We start from the raw sequence: 15,429 nt of genomic DNA on the forward strand, positions 1-15,429 counted from the left end.
CATGCACTTGAGAGGATAGAAAAAAAAAACAGGAAAATTTATGAGACCCCATATTAGTAAAAATTTTAGGTGTTCAGTGGTCTGAAGTATGCCAGAACATCTCTGCAGAAAAGGGCAAATTATCTCATCTTGCACCTCCCAGCACAAAGAAGGAAGCTCAATATCTGGTGGGTCTCTTGCGGTTCTGGAGGCTGCACATGCCACACCTAGGAGTATTGCTCCAGCCCAAATACCTAGTGACATGGAAGACTGCCAGTATTGACTGGGCCTGGAGCAGGAAACGGCCCTGGAGCAGGTCAAGGATACTGTGCATCATTTGCCCCTGGTATTTGGCCTTATGACCTACTAGACCTACAATATTGGAGGTTTCTCAGTGATGGGAAAAGACTCCATGTAGAGATTATACTAAGCCCCAAAGTAGAATCACAGCACAGACCCCAGGATTCTGGAGCAAGACCACACCAAGTCTGACAAAAAATTATACATCTTTTGAAAAACAGCTTCTGGCATGCTACTGAGCCATAGGAGAGATGGAGTGACTGATCGGGAGACACCAAATGGCCAAGGAGTCAAAACTGTGCATCATGAGCAGGTTCTGTCAGACCCACCAGTTCCTAAGGTCGGACACACCTACCAACCATTCATTGCAAGATGGAATTAGCACATGAAGGACTGAGCATGAGCAGGGCCAGAGGGCAGAAGCAAGGTATCCGAGCAAGTAGCCCAGAACCCCACTTCATCCACCAGTGTTGCAATAAAACCTCTCTCTCAGCTTATACCTGTGACCATATGGAGGCTCCCTAACAACCAGTTGACGGATGAGGCAAAAACCTGAGCTTAATTCAAGGATGAGGTGGCTGTACATGCAGGTTCAAGTCACAATCTGAGCAGGGCTAATTAACCCTGATTATCAGGGGGAAGTATGGCTTCTGTTATACAACAGGGGCAGGGAGTACCATGTATATCACTCAAGTCATTCACTAGGATGCCTCTTGATACTCCTTTGTCCAATGATAAATGAGTGCAGCAGCCACAGTCTGATAAGGGCAAGATGAACAGGGGTGAGATTCCTTGGGGATGAGGATATGGGTAATGCCACCAGGCAAGCTACCAAGTCTCAAGAAGTGCTAGCCAAGAGGGAGGAGAATTACAATGGTTGAAGAGGAAGGAGATGATGAGTATCAGCTGTGACCCTGAAACCAGCTAACTTTCCTCCTCTACGTTTCCCTGGGGCGAATCTCCCAACCCCCTGCAAGCCACCCCAAAATCCTAGAGATGCTTCCAGAATTTATAGTAGAGGATCCAAGAGGGAAAAAGGAAAGACTAGTATATGCTATCCTGCTCTGCCTAGATCCCCATCAGCACTGAAGGGCTTTGTTTCTCCACTTGCTGGGAGAGCTGTGTGTACATACCCACAGCTGTCAGCTCTTTGCAATATTTGTCTTGACTGAAGAGAGTTGCCTTGCCAAGGCCACATGCCTCCTTTCTGCAGCAGCCCACATCCAAAGACTGAAGGAGGCAGCCCACATCCAAAGACTGAAGGAGGGTGTCATTGAAGAATACTGGTTTCTTAGTGGTTGGTGTGTCCTAAAAACACAGGAAGTTCTTAGCACATGGTAGTTTATTAATACATTTCTGTTTATTTGAATTGGAAGCCGGTAAGGAATGGATGTCTGAGGACTTTAAGGTTAATATCAAAGCAAGGCACCAACTGGCCTGGCAGGGAATCCTCCAGGCTTGGAGCTGCCCTTGGGGAAGGGGTAGATTAAGGCCAAGGAATTGAATGAGCCCAATTCCGCCTACCAAGAGCCTTCAAATCAATTCCCCTGCCCTCTGAAACCTTATGGTACTTGCAATATGTACCATAGAATATAATAATTTAATACATTTTATTTTGCTCACTCTTGTTTCATTTGTAATCATCTTTTTCCATAAAAGTACGCTGGCTCTTTCGGTGTAAGGACCAGTTTTTAAACATCTCTATTGTTTACAGAACCTGGTGTGGTACTGAGAACTTAGAAGAGTCATGTTTGCCAATCAGCTGAACTCTAACCCCGCTAACGCAACTTCCAGGTGTGCTGGCAAAGCGGGTGTCACTTTGATTTGCTGAGTATCTGTCATAGGGAAGACCACTGGGGGAGAAGGTGCCACAGATGAAGGGGAAAAAACCAACACTCTGATCCCAAAGGTGGCATACTTCTCTTTTTGTCTCTCTCAAGCTCCCCATGGGAATTTCATCACAGGAGTAAAAGATTTCTTTGCTTCCTTTCTAGATCTGGAGTGAGTCAGCATGAATGATTTTGTTTGTTTGTTTGCGTGTTTTTTTGTTTAGCAGAAACATCTTCCATTCCTAGAATCAGGAGATCTTGGCAGAACACACTCAACTGAAAAACATAAAAAGGTCTTCCTCCTCTATTTGCTTCCTAGACTTTTGAAATGGACTCAATGCATAATATTTTGTTATAGTTGTTGTTTTTAAAATCCCTGGTTTATGCCAAGAGGGATAACACTCAGGGAATTTTTGGGGCAGAGCTCTGGAATTCCCTGTGTTTTCTGGCCGCTGGCTTTTCATTTACAGCCCACTAAAAGTTTGCATTAAAGACTTTGGCCTGACAGTGTGAGAATTACACTTTGCTCCACATTCCAAGGCCATCCTGGACTGAATGTTATTTTTCTGGTGCCTTTTGCTAGCGCTGTCACCGTACAATATATTAAAATGAATGAGGTGTGGCTGTGCCTGAATCTCTTGGCTTGTCGGCTAAGGAAATAATTTTTATGAGCGATTAAATGAAATAAACCAGCTTAAGGAAGAAGCAACTAACATCGACATTTGTCTAAATACCTCAAAGGGAAAACAAGCATTCTGGAATTCAAAAGATAGAGTCTTTGTTTATGTGCCTTTGTGATGCTGTGTGCCTCTAGGAGGCAGGTCTTACTCTTAAATTTCATCTTACTGTGGTAGGAACTTTGGGATCAAAAGTTCTGGGTTCAAGTCATACTTCTGCTAATACTACCTATATAACTTTGATTACTTGTTCTCTTATTGGTTCAGTTTTCTTATTTATAAAACCAAAACAAAAGACGATATTGTAGGGTTGTTTTGAGAATTAAATAATAAATGTTAAGTCATCTGGCACAGAGCACAGCACAGAGTGGGCCCTGGGAGATGTTCCATGCTTATTTTCCACCCCTCTTCTCATGGATGCTATGAAGGATGAATCAATAATGGTAACGGTGGGAGGACATCTGTCTTAGCCTGCTTGGGCTGCTGTCATGAAATACCAGAGACAGAGTGGCTTAAACCACAGACATTTACTTCTCACAGCTCTGGAGGCTGGGAAGTCCAAGATCAAGGTGCAGGCAGATTCGGGTCCTGGTGAGGCTCCTCTTCCTGGCTTCTTGCTGTGTCCTTAGATAGAACAGAGAAAGACAGAGTTGGGAAGGGAGCTCTGGTCTCTCTTCCTCATCTTATAAGGACATTAATCCCACCATGGGAGTCCCACCTTCTTGACTTCATCTAAACCTAATGATCTCCCAAAGACTCCACCTTTAAATACTATTACATTGGGGGTTAGGGAGGGCATCAAGATACAAATTTTGAGGGACTCAGACATTCAGTCCATAACAACATGTGAGTGACAGACAGTGATTTAAAACACTGCATCTTTCTCTGCTGCCATCCCCAGCTGGCCTTATTCTTAGTCCTTGCCCTGTTCTCATTAGTAGGGAAGATTCTATAGAGAGAATAGAAACCCCAAGGATCCTGAGAGCTTGTTGAACTTTGAGGAGCACAAATTCCCCAAATTTCCCAAGAATTGAGAAGGAAGAAGGAAAATGAACGGAGGTAAGAGAGTTGAAGTCTAGGACACTGGCCACATGATAAACCACCTCATTTTCTGCAAGGGAGGTCCCAGTGGCCTGTGGCTAGTGACACTAAAACTAAAACACAGGCCTCATGTTAGGGAATTAGCAACTGCGGCCAACTCCACTTGGAATGCCAGGATGAGCAGATCCTGTCTGCAGCTCCACTACAGGGCTTGGGGTAGCCTTGGTCCTCATCCATCATGAGATTGATTGCCCCAGGGCTGACAGGAAAAGAAGCTTAAAGGAGAAGGACTGAGGAAGAGTTTTGAGCTTTTTTGGAGGCAAGAAGACTTGAGTGACTCAGGGAAGCTGCCTGCAATGTGCACGAAGCGGTGGGGGTGCATGGCCAAAAGCCACGAGTGCTAAAGGAGAACTGATGCTCTTAAACATGCTGCCAGCCCGCAAGATGGAGACAGGGTACCTGGCAATAATATTCTCCTCCTTCCTTCCACAGATTCTCACAGGATGCATGCTAATTTTGAGACGTACATACTGAAACATCTATTATGTTTTCATTTTAATGAGATTTTAGTTGTATAAAAAAGATAAGAAGAAGGGAAAGTGAAAAAAGCTAGCTGTGATATAACATAGGTATTAGCTAGGGTCCCAGCAGCTGAAAGTTCACACTGAGAGATAAGACCTATGTAGCTAAATCGGTGAAAAAGAACAATGCAGGAGTTAAAGATAGAATGATGGAGGCAGAAAACTCAAAGAAACTGCAATCCTCAGTTCGCTGTAAGATAGGTGGTGTGGTGTGGTTGAAAGCCTGTGGAACTGGAGACAGAAGATATGCTATCTCAGCTTTCCTGTTTATGAGGTTTAGGGACTGCTAAGATTCTCTGTCTTCCCATCTATGAAATGAGGTTAACCCTGCTCCACAGGGTTATTCTGGGGATTGAATGTGATGTAGCATGTTGTATAAGTTAGGATTCTTGGTTGCAGGCAACAGAATCCAGTTTGGGCCAGTTTAGGCTGAAAAATAATCTATTAGAGAATAGATAACCTACAGAATCTCCATTGAGACTAGAGAATTGGGCTTAGAAGCTCAGAGATGCCTAAGATTGGATACAAGATCTGGTCCGGGGGCCACAGGACTGGACCCTCCCTCAGTGCTGGGACACTGGAAGCTACTGCTAGAATCCCCCATCACTGCTGCCTTAGGAAACTGGACCTGGCTGCCGCCACCCTCACCAAATGGAATCCACATGGTACCTGTTCCTTGATGCCACTGGCTTTCAAAGCAAAGTCTGAAGCAGGTGGTACTGATGGCAACAGCTATGTCACATGTCAGGCCTAGCTGCAAGGTAGTCTAGGAAAGAATGTCTGGTGTCCAGAGTGGGGAATTTCCCAATCATAAGAGTGTTGCAAAGTGTTGGGAGATTGAAAAACAATGACAAATGTTTACTACATTTGTATGTCTGCAGTTTATATTTGTTTGAGAACAAGGTCTTCAATTTGGCAGTGAGGGGGGCATCGACGAGGATGAAGGGGCCCGGTCCTGATGGCGGGCTGGGGAGACCGCCTGACATGAAGCAGTGCCTCTGGAGCCCTCTAATTAGGAATTTTGATTGAGTTTGATTCATGCCGATGGGATTTGTTTAAGCTCAACGTTAATTTGCGTCTCCTGTGAGAGGCTGGTGAACTAACTTTCAAGGGCAGGCAGAGACAGGCATACGATTAAGTCCACTAAATAATTCAGCTTGGTTTTTAGCATCAGCCTAGTCCCCACTTCTACTCTTTATGTGAACATTGCAGTAAAATTCATAAATGGTGCTTTGGTATACAAGCCTGGTTACAGAAAAATACTCCTTTGGAATCCAGACCATTCCTCTGTAACCAGCACCTGGTAAAAAGAAAGACAGACAAACACCCGACACCCACCTGGGGTGCCTGCTTAGTGAAAAGCAAATACGTTTTTCTTCTCGGTTTCTTTTGTTGCCATATAAATAAAGAGGCTACTGAGATTTCACAAGCTGGCCTGGCTTTGCAGTGAGCAGAGAAAAGAGCATGATTCCCATGGGCACAACTGAGTGAGTTTTCCTTTCTTCCATCACTGTTGACTAAAGCAATCGATGGCTTTTGGTTCCTACTTAACCTCATTTTTCCCTGTACCAACCCTCTGAACTTCCCAGCGCCCTGTTTGAAAATGCATGGGTCAGTGTCATTCTGCATTAGGATTTAGATCCAAGGTAAAGTTTCTGCACTTGGCGTTGCCACTGTTCCCTCAGATCTGGGCTCTGTCTTGGCACCAGGCTGACATTTGATACATGTCTAGAGTAAATGGCAAAGAGGCAGTGTGACGTGACACTGTGATGCCCAGATGCCAGGCTGTCTCCAGGTGCAGTAAACGGGGTCGCTCTTCCTATAGTGGATGCTTTGGGGAAACCGTGAACTTGTTTGGGGCAGGCGAGGGAGGTAATGGCTGAAGTTGGAGAAGAGGAAGCTCCGTGTGAAAAACGCAGTGTCTCATGGGTGTACAGCAAACCCCCAAAGCCCCGAGTCAGGCAGGCCAGACAGGCTGACCGGCAACATGCTCCCCTATTCCTTCCAGGCACCCCCAGGCCGCAGCTCTCTTCCCTAGTTTCTCTACCTATCCCACTGCCACCATGCTCTTGTAAACAAGATTTCCGCTGCTAATATTGCTGAAAAATACACAAGCAAGCACTTGATTCATGCTTCCCTGGGGTAACTCCGCCCTGTGAGGGCCCCCGTTGCTGGATTTTCTTTATTAAGGGTGGTGAGAATCCTATCTTGAGCTCTAAAGCCACTCCCTGGTTCTTCTACACTCTTCTAACTACAAAGGGACAGGAAATGTCTCTTTATATTCCTCCAGGGGAGCAGAGGAAGAACATGCTGTTACTCGCGGACCCTTGGGGCAGGGTTCCATTTGGACTATTTTTAAATCAGGGCAATAACATCTGTGAACATCCCAGTAGCCACTGTGCTGCTGCTGACAGCAGAGTCACCGTAGCAACATGAGGTCCTAACTAAGAATAAGAAGCGCTTCTAAGAGTGCTTTTCATGTCTGAAGGAGAAGAGAGGCTAGAAAAACAGTAAATGTAGGTTTAGAGGCCCTTTGAAAAGGCTTGGCCTCAAGCACTGGTTCTCAAACTTTGCTGTGTGTCAGACTCATCAGGACGGCTGGTCAAGATGCAGATCACTCGCTGGGCCTCACCTCTAGTTTCTGATTCAGTAGGTCTGGGGTGCGGTCTGAGAATTTGCATTTCTAGCAAGTTCCTGTTAAACCAGTTGCTGGGTTGAGGACCTCACTTGGAGACCGACTGGCCTGGTGCACTGTTCCCCAACCTGCCATTGGCTGCAAAGTGTAATGGAAAGACTGTGGGATTTGGAACCAGAAAGGCATGGGTTCAAAGGTTCTTCCTATTCCCTATGACCTGTATGACCTTGAGCAAGTTACTTAACCTTGCTGGGAATTAGTTCCCTCATTTGTGTTAATACACAGACCGATGAGGTAAGTGATATAAAGCCCCCATGCACAGGGCTTGGCAAATGGTAGGTGTTTAAAAAATATTGATCTTCCTCACCAATCCCTCCTTTTCTCTCACAGCCTTGCTAACACCATTTGACAAGACACTTCAAGGGAGAATGCTAGGCTGGACTGATGCTTCCAAATCCTGGCTATGCATTAGAGGCCCTGGGAAAGCTCAAAATTCTACATGCTCCGGGCTCGCTCTTCACTAACTGAATCACAACCTGTGGGGAGGACCTAAGCCACCAGGGATCCTCAGAGCTCTGCAGGGGACCCCAGGGGCAGCCCCACCCTCCTCTCCAGGGTTGTCTTACCACAGGATTTCCACTTCACGTCCCTCGTCCCTCAAGGCCCCTTCCAGATTGGGGCCTTTGCACAAATCATTCTCTCTGCCTGAGGCTTTTTCCTCACCTTCTGATAAACTCCTGTCCTACTCTTTCTTCAAATTTCAACTCAATGACCAACTGCCATTACCTCAGGGAAGCCTTGCCTAGCTGACGAGGCCTGGATATTAAAGCTCTCATAGAAATGTCGACAGCTCCTTATATGTTTATATTTAATTAAATTTTCATTAATATCAATATTTCTACTCAACTATAAAGTTCCCCGAGAACAAAGCCTGTATCTACTTTTGTCCTTATACTCGTGTCATAGACGTTTATTGCGCATTGTGGTCATCCAGTGTTTTGAACCACCTTCTTAAATTAGGCCAATTTTCTTCATTATGAGTCCTGCATCTTCAAGAAAGAATCCAGAACTCACCCACCTATCTTCCCTTGAAACTAGCATTCAGGCAAGTTGCTTAGGCTCCACCAGTCACACTAACCTGTGTGAGACTCATTGAGAAGCCACTATGTGAAGAAGCAGGTACCATGAGGAATCCATCTTTTGGCCAGGATGGTGTGAGGGCATCAAGCTTTTAGAGGACAGTAGTGGTGAAGGTTCTGGCATCTGATGTCCAGCAACATTGAGACAAGCTGTTGTGTTCATGCCCCTTGCAGGGCAGTGGGCTCTGGAGCAGGCCTGTGGTTTGAGTGGGAATTATTTATGGATCAGTAGCCTCCAAACCAGATTCTCTGGCCCTCCTTCAGATTCTGGGAGATAGCTAATAGACATTAAATATTCAATTAATCTGATTAAATTGGCTAGAATGGGTTTGTAACTAAGAATTGCTGCAATTACATTATATTCCTGGTGCCTAGCACAGTGCATTGCACACAGCAGATGTTCTTGTTGAATGGAATAATTTAGTAAGTCTTCACTGTGGTTAAGCACTATGCATAGGAAGTTATGTGGATTTGTCCCCACAAACTTATTAATATCATCTACTCTGGTGGACTGTATAATCCTTCCTTGGGGAGGATTGAATTTATCTGCCTCATTGATAGAGGCTTGGCCATGTCTTGCTTTGGCCAGTGAAATCTGAGCCAAAGTGATATGTATCACATCTGAACAGAAGCTCTAAAAGCCAGCATGAGATCCTGGGTGTCCTTTTCTTTTTCCTCTCTGGGAAGAGTCAGGCACTATTCCAGGTTTCTCTGTTAGCTGGGGTCCCGGAGAGAGTGTGACACAGAGTGAGATGGAGCTGACTGCAACGAACACGCAGCATGATGGAGCTGCAAGTCACTGAGATGTTGCCATTGTTTGTTTCTGTGGCATAACCTAATCTGTCCTGACGGATACACTCATCTATAGATGAAGACTAAGGATAAATGGTAATTGAAACAGGATTTGAATCCAGGCATTTTTACCTCAGAGCCAATTACATCTTAACCATATGCTAACCCCTGCCCAGCTTAATCAAGAAGACAAAAGAAAAAATCATCACCAATCATGTATATAATTATAAATGAGAAATTAGAAACAACCACACATTCTGAAGATATTTAAAGCACTATTAAACAGCACCTTGCAAGACAATACGCAAATGTACTTGGGGACTTGGATGAGAAGATAATTTTCTAAGTAACAAAATAACCTCAGAGGATATAAAGATACAACACAGAGCAACAACCACAAAAGAAATAGAGAAGATGATTAAAGATCTATCCACCCACCTCCCTGGCTCCTACACCTGAGGGCCGCTGCTGAAAATGTCAGGCCTAGATTGCTTCATGGGTGAATTGTTTCAATCTGTAAGTAACAGATAATTCCAGTGCTATTTAAACTGTTCCAGAGCACCGAGAAATATACAAAGCTTTCAAATTATTTTTAGAAAGCCAAAGTAACATGTCCCAAAACTTTACAAAGATAACACTAAAAAAGAAACCTAACATTCAATCTCATTTAAGAATAAGGATGACAAATCCTGAATTAAATACTAAAAATACATAATTCAGCAAGACATTAAAATACAGCAAGTGAAATTTGTTTTCAAAAACTAAGCATAGCTCAGTACTTGATATATATTATGATGACACACTACACTAATACAGATCAAAGGAGGAAAAAAGTTCATCTCAATCAATGGCCAAAAGACATTTAATGAAGTTCAGTAATTAGTTCTGATTTGAAAACATGAACACACAACACATGGGAAAGCTATAGTAGATGGATACTTTCTTCACCAAACAATAATAAAAAAAATATTTCAGACCCTAAATCAGCATCAGGCTTAGGGTGAAAACACCGGAAACTTTAAAAGACAAGGTTTTGCACTCTCACCACTATTTTGAGACATTGTTTGCTGTGCACAGTTTATTACAGTTAGATAAAAGTATGAATAAGAGATGTAAATATTATATCAAGAAAACTAAGAAAGTAAATTGAAAAAACTATTAAAACGAGATCTCAAAAATGTATGTGTTTTTACAAAAGTAATAAGGACACACACAGAACTTCTGTTTCTTTCTAAAATGGAATAAGAGGGACTGAATTTACCTTCCTAACAGAAACAACCAAAAAATGATGAAATATATGAAACAATGGACGTCAGACAGTGAAAGACAGCGATTCTTGAGAGATGGAAAACAAATGCTGTGAGTCCTGCAATTGCTCCAGCTTCCTGCCCTCAGAGGGCTTCCAGGCTGTGGTAGAGGGAGGGGAGTCAGGCAGAGCTCAGCTGACCACCTGAGTGAGGTTATTTTTGGAAAGAGAGACAATTCAGGGACTAGAAGAAAACTTTAAAAATCTATAATTAAAATCTTCAAGGAGTCAAGAGAAGTTACTGCATCCATAGAATAAGACCAACATCCTAGTGAAAGGAGCAGTCGAAGGCAAGAGAGAATTCTTGGAAGTCTAAAATATGAGCGAAGGAAACTAAAGGAAGGTTGGAAGATAAAGTTGGAGAAATCTCTTGGATATAGGACAAAAGACAAAGAAACAGCTTGCAAAGTGGAAAGAAAAAATAAGAAACTTGGAGGATCAATCTAGTAGATAGAATTCCAGAAATAAAAACCAAAAAAACTGAGAAGAGGGAGAAAAGTATTAAAATAATACAAGTGAACATCTCACAATGGAAGATTATGAGTTTTCTAATAGAAAGAATCCACTGAGGACTCAGTACAGTGAAAGAAAAGAAGATGCATACCAATGTGCTTCATCATCAATATCCATAGACTAAGAATAAAGAGAAAAATCCTAAAAGTTTCCAGGAGGAAAAATAGATCAGTCCCAGAAGAACAAGAATCAGAACGGTATTTGTCTTCTCAATGTGAAAATGGGAAGCAAAAAAGACAGTGAAGAAACATATCCACAGTTTTAAGGAACTTACTATTATTATTATTAATTATTATTATTATTATTGTGTGTGGAAGGGGGAGCTGAATTCTATACCCAGCCAAACTAACAAAACAGAGGTAAGAGTAAAATAAGGATATATCTTAAGATTGGCCGTGTCTCAGAAAATTTATTTCTTGTAAACTCTTTCTCAAATGATACTGTAGGATGTGCATCTCAAAAACAAGGGATTAAACAAAGAAAGAGGAAAACATGGGACCAGAAATAAAGAGATGGAAGGGAAAGTCTCAGGAATATAGTGCAGTTGGGCTTCTCAGTGGAAGAGAAGGGAGGATGGCCCAGGGGAGATTTCTTTTGGAAAGAAAACTGAACGAATAGATTTTTCTGAGGGAAAAGACCACATGGAATAGAGCCAGTGGGGTTCTAGAATTCTTTTGGAGCACTTGATAGAAATTAGCATCAGTAAATTTATCTACTTAAATGTATTAGATAACTCTTGCTCTAAATTTTTTTCATTCTTTTAATATAGAATTAGTTATCAATAATTATACTTTTCCAATGTTAAAGGAAATTCTTCAAAATGGTAAAATTATCACTCTCACACAAATATAAAGTGAACACACATCAAAGATTTTACTTAAGCCATCAATTAATAAGGAAATCAGTAAGATGCTGTAATCAGTTCAAAGGAGAATCCACAGAATAGACTTATAAATAGGCAATAAGTAATACTAAAGTGAATTTCCTAATAAATGCAAGACAGGCCTTTTCCACTGGGGAGAAATCAACTGAATTTCCACCAGACATTATTCATTTGCATCTTTATTGACAAGATTCATTTGCATTACTATCAGTTTTCTACAACTTATAAAGTTGTAAAGTGGCTCAAAGACAATGAAAGGTACTGATCTTATAGAATCAGATAACTCTATGTCCAGGAGACGTGTAATATTTCATTGAAAGAATATCCAGTAATGTTTTTCCCATTTCCACGTTTTTTACATTTTTTCCTTACATACTATTTAAATTTAAAAAGTTCTATTTTTGTTTAAAAGTAGAATGGAGGAAAATGTGTGTGCTATTAACCATATTAAAGGCATACATAGCTCTTTGGGTGACTGAGCAGAGTTGAGCTAGTAAATTTTCGAGCAGTTTATCCAAACAGCAGGCAGAGTTCTAAGAGGGGCAAAGTTTTGAAATATTCTTTAACACTCCTAAACCTTTATGACTAGAAGCCTATTGTAATTAATCTTTATTGCATATTCTAAATGTATCTGCTAGGACTTTAAGGTCAAATATTTTAGTTTGTAGTGACATCCACATAGTAATAGCAGTGGTAATAAAAGGGAGAAGATGGGTGCCCAAAAGCTCAGGGGACAGAAACTAGCTGTTAGTCCACAAATCTTGTGTGTGAGACACAAACCCAAATACACTGCTCAGTACATTTAAGATGGGTATATAGCCAAATATTTGACTGTTACTGTGGAATGTTCTTCTTCTTCCACTAACGTCTCCCATTCATCTGGCCTCCATAGGACCTGCCCGTGGAGACAAATAAGAATGCAGAGCTGGTGGAGAATCCTAAATGTACGGAGGAGAGTGTCTCTTAAAACCATCACTATTTTTGAGTAATAATGATCAAGAATGAGGGAAAATTTGTGTAAGACTCGGAAGAGGAGTCATTGTAACTCACCTCCAAGAAATGACCAAAGCTGATAGCAGTTATTAGACTAAATAGAAGAGTGGAGATAAGGAAGGGGGGTGACCACAGCAAGGCAAAACTTAATTTACTAACAACATTCTTCTTTGTGGAGTGCTAACTTCAATGGTAGAGAATGTCCTCCATTCCAGGTACATACAAAATGCCTATTTTCTAAACTACTCCCAGTAGTGGTTTTTCTTAAAGGACTCAAACTGGAAGATGTTCTACCCTATACATTCAGAGTCCTTTTACATCCCCATTATTCCCCTCCTCTAAAGACAGTTTACAGAATTGACTTAAGGAGGAGGCTAAACAATGACATACGGTGAGTGTCCTTATTGGGGAGGGATGTGTGTGTCTGTGTGTGTCTATACCCATCTGGAGGTCAGGGGAAGGGACTGAACTTGTGTGAAGATCTCACCATGCGTCAAGCTCATTGCTGTGTATCTTATCCTGTGAGTGGGATTTTTATCCCAACTTCACAAATGAGGACACCTAGACTCTGCATTGAGCCCAACACAAGACAGTTGGTCATCCGATTCTGATCGCAGACTCACTCTGTCTGCTGCACTGAACTGTGCTGCTGGGGGTATGGCTGTTGGTCTTGTGCAGGTCCGATTCCTGGCTGTGAATCCTCTTTTGGAGCTCTCCTCCCGGTTCCACATTTTGTTTTTCTATGTTATACATCCTTGTCCTCTAGCTAACCACCTTCTGAACCCTTTCTTGGCCCCATTCCCACCTTCCCTTTTGCATTGTCTGTGCCATTTGCAATATTATACTCAGGCACCCTCTGTCTGGGTAGCTTTGAAGCCCTCCTAGAGTGGTCTTCTCTCTCCCCCGTCTTCTTGTGGTACTTTTCATGGTCGGCATTTATGTCTCCTGCTACCTTTCCTACAGTTCAGGTCTCCCCTAGATCCTGAACTAGGCTATAGAACCCTGAGGGCAGGGATGGTGTCTGAAGCCTCTTTGAAAGTCTCTACTTGAATTATAGGAATGCACAGAGTGGGTGCTCAATAAATGCTTGTTAAACACATTCACGAGTGAAACCCTTTGTCAGCATTTACCTATCTCTCTCTCTCCATTGTAAATACAGAAATAACTGTACCTATTTCGTCAGAATTCCTGCAAAAGGGGTAACTTCTGGTAAATAAAAATTTTCCAAGACGTGACTGAGTAATCAAGGTTTAATTCATTCCAACATTCCCAGGAACAGCTTGTTTTTCCACAGGGGTCTGCATTTTTGTTGTTATAGAAATATGTGGGGATTTCAGAGCTGGCTGAAGGGGGAAGTATTTTATTCAGAGGTGTGTGCACTCCCCTTGTGAAGGAGGGACAAGGACCACCATCCTCAATCCTGCACAGGGCAGAGCTGTCACAACTGATACCACCATGCTTCCTATGATTCTCCTCCCTCCTCCTTGCTTTCTCAGAACCACTGTTCTTCCTGCTGACAACCCTTGTTTCTCTCTATCCCTGCAAAGTGAGGGCATGTGGGGCTGGCCCGATCCCAGCACCCTTGCTACCCCTTTCCAGAGTGTTCCCAGAACAGGAGACTCACAGTCAGTCTTGTCTTTTCCTCGACGTGCCTCCAGTAATGACTGGCTTGGCTCTGTCACTTCCCGGGTATTTTCCCACAACAGAAATCTTCAGGGTAACTCTGTAAAACCCAGGTCACCCTCTAGAACCGAGACGATCCACTTCATTAACTTCCATGACGTTCCCATGATTTCCAATGGATTTCTTTCCAAAACACCACTTACAAGACACGTAGCTGCCTACCAGTTTTTAAAAAATTTTCGTCTGTTTGGTTCCAGGAATCGGATTTCCTCATAAAACTCATTGCCCAACTTCATGTCTAAATGATGTAAGATGAAGCTTTTCAGTCTAACATGATGGGCTTTAAGAGAATAGGTCCCAGTTTTCTGTGCAAAGGGTCTGAGACACCTGCTCCAAACAGCTTTTCTGGCTCCCACAGAAAGGGAAATTAGTGACTGAACCTCAGGGCCCACTCCTCTGGGCTCAGCTCTCCCCGCCAACAGCTTTGTAAATTAGGCAGAGTCATTTGCATTGTTATAGTCTCAAACCATTCATAGAAACATCTCATTTTGCCTTTTAACAGCCAAGTAATAATGTTAGAATAATTTGGCAGTGAAGTGACATTCAGCTGTCTGATTTACGTAAGGCGAGTAGGAAAGCCATTAGTCTCATATCCATCTTTGGTGGGGAGAGTGCATCTTTAAGAAATTATGGGAGAGAATATTCCATTTAGGAATCACTCAAGTTTCTTTCTGACACGTCATGGTTAATACCAGTTCTCCATTCTCCTTTTTCTTTATGCTATCCTCAAAATTCTTCCTGGCTGGGAAGCCAACTTTAATCTTCTGCTTTGTTTCAAGGCCTGTGTTAGATTAACATCTTTTTCTTTCACTTGGGAATAACCGATTAGCAAACAGAAATTAAATTTAAAAAAGAAAGTTCTCTCTACAGTGGATTTTCTCAAGCCCACTAGACCTTGCAGGCAATATGAACGGGGTCTCCTGTAAAACCTTCACTTCACTCTATGTTCTGGTTACCAAAAAGGCAAAATGCGTTTTGGACTACATGTTGAAGACAAGATCCCGGTGCTATAAATCTATTCTTCTGTCCCTGCAGGGTGAGATTTCAGTCTTCTTGAAGTCCAGGGTCTTGGAAAGAG

At 42.5% G+C, this 15,429-nt stretch overlaps 1 long non-coding RNA gene across 1 annotated transcript; it reads right to left on the reverse strand.

The window, feature by feature from the left end:
* Positions 1–1,418: 1,418 nt before the first annotated feature.
* LOC139046054 (uncharacterized) lies at positions 1,419–14,693 on the reverse strand. Its single transcript, XR_011505615.1, has 3 exons — positions 14,293–14,693; positions 3,317–3,409; positions 1,419–1,587 (listed from the first exon to the last, which is right to left on the reverse strand). It is a non-coding gene; the product is annotated as an uncharacterized lncRNA (long non-coding RNA).
* Between the last annotated feature and the right edge of the window lie 736 nt (positions 14,694–15,429).

Source organism: Equus asinus, chromosome 8, assembly GCF_041296235.1.
Source record: "Equus asinus isolate D_3611 breed Donkey chromosome 8, EquAss-T2T_v2, whole genome shotgun sequence".
NCBI lineage: Eukaryota > Metazoa > Chordata > Mammalia > Perissodactyla > Equidae > Equus > Equus asinus.